The sequence below is a fragment of the Sinocyclocheilus anshuiensis genome, unplaced genomic scaffold (assembly GCF_001515605.1).
Source record: "Sinocyclocheilus anshuiensis isolate Anshui unplaced genomic scaffold, SAMN03320099.WGS_v1.1 scaffold5024, whole genome shotgun sequence".
NCBI lineage: Eukaryota > Metazoa > Chordata > Actinopteri > Cypriniformes > Cyprinidae > Sinocyclocheilus > Sinocyclocheilus anshuiensis.
The window spans coordinates 29,802-31,799 of record NW_015536827.1 but is presented as its reverse complement, the minus strand read 5'-3'; the positions used below and the strand labels follow the sequence as shown (position 1 = coordinate 31,799).

Genomic DNA, 1,998 nt, shown 5'->3' with positions numbered 1-1,998 from the left:
TTTTTTTAAGGTAGCTCTTGTTTCTAAAGTTCCTATTCATTGTGCGCTTCACACTTCTTTCCAGTAGGTGGTGGGAATGCACCTTTTAAGTCCATTAAATCCTAAAAGAAGAAGAAGAAGAAAGTCTATGCAGAAACCAAGCGATAAAGATGGCTCTGAAGACAACAAGATGCTGTATAGTGCCAAGTTGTGGAAAAATACAGTTTTTGCATTGCCTTCCTTCTGATCCCAACATTAGGATGATTGGATGAACTTTATTTTTAATGAAGATCCAGACCACGTCAGTAAGAACTTGGTCCTTTATTCATAGGGTGACCATACAGGCCATTTTTATGGGACACACCCTTGCCAGGATTTCTATATTGCTTAAATCGGATTGTGCAGTCGAGCGCAGTTGCTCTCCACCGACTGCGCTGATCAAAAGCATGATGGGAAACGACTGACTGACGACACAGCTTAATGCTTATTAGTCTTATAATATTTCAGCTAGGCGTTAAGTGTATCTCCAACTTTAGTCAGTTAAATTAGAATGATATGGCACTAGGCTGTTACCAAATAAATCAGTGTCAACAAAAGCATCTGAAGTTTCTTTTAGATGTACAGTATTTACACAGTCTAATGCTGCTCAGAGGGCAAGCATTTACACAATTACAGTTGCATAATGTGATGAGATGTATGATCTCGAAATACGAAATGAATGACAAAATGATAATTTGATTGTCAAAGTAATATCACCAGTAGGTGGCTGTAAGTCAGTCTGTTAATGAGCGAGCCATCCATTCAACAGATTTGTTCAAAACACTGATTCATTGCGGAAAAAAATATAAAGTGGCTATCTAAATAAATGGGTAATTGAATCACTCACTCAGCCAAATCGTTCCAAGCCAAATTTTACAAAGCTCATTGTTCTGAAAAGCGAGGTGTGCTCTGATTGGCCAGCTATCCAATGCGATGTGATTGGCCGAATGCCTCTAGCGTGTGACGGAAATGTTACGCCCCTTGCCATACTGTGATGTATGTCCCGGTCTGTTTTTACACATCTGTCATTGTTTTCGACAGTTCGCAGTAATGAAGAAATAACATATGCTGATCCAACATTCTACAAAAGAAAAGCACAAAAAACAGTAAGAACATTTATTGTTGTGTACATTGTGTGTATTATTTCAGCAGTGAGTGAGGGAATGTGGTTGAGAACCAGTGACCTATCACACACACAACAGCACTACATCAGTTTTAGTCTGTCTGATAAATGGTCAGTAATGTTCTTGATAACTACATGTGTGATGTGAACGTGCTTGTGCTTCTTTCAGAGAGTTCAAGAGGAGGAAGATGTGGTGTATGCAGGAGTCGCCATGAGACACTGATAAAACTATGATTCTGTTGAAGAACTGCCAACTTTCTAAAACCCAAAAGAAGGAGGTGGATTATTAGTGTGGATGACAAGCCTTAGAATATTGAGGGTTGTTTCTGTTTATGTATGGTATATACATAATGTTACAGTTTTTCTCAATCGATTTGACACTTTTCTCCAATGTAATATACTTCTCAAAACAATTAACAGCTATCTAAACACAAACTAATCTTAACCAAACAGTTCAACTTTACTGCAAAATGAAGCACTGTGATTTTTTTTCTAGTAACGCGTTTATTAAAAGTAAATATTAACATCAAATCTATAGGTGTGTTCTCTATTGATTATAAAATATATTCAGCAGTAGATGCACACATATGCTAATGAAAATATATGTTTATTGCAATTTTCAAACGGAGTATTGTTTAATATATATTGTGTATATCTAAACGAAATACAGTTTTTCTCAGTTGCTTTGTTTCTTTTCTAGAGTCAGAAATTAAATTCTCAAAACTACTTGTTCAACCTCCACATCATCTAGTCACTTGTGCATATCATAAAAGCAGTTTCTCATTCTTTTGAACAAGTTGCGATTGCTTTGGTACATTCATGCAATTGATTATGTGCATTTGTCTGCGGTTTCCTAC

General features: G+C 36.5%; 1 long non-coding RNA gene across 1 annotated transcript; it reads left to right on the top strand.

Moving 5' to 3' along the window:
• Positions 1-245: 245 nt before the first annotated feature.
• On the top strand, positions 246-1,437 carry LOC107657043 (uncharacterized). The gene is made up of 3 exons (XR_001630626.1): positions 246-280; positions 1,060-1,124; positions 1,311-1,437. It is a non-coding gene; the product is annotated as an uncharacterized LOC107657043 (long non-coding RNA).
• The last annotated feature ends 561 nt before the right edge of the window (positions 1,438-1,998 follow it).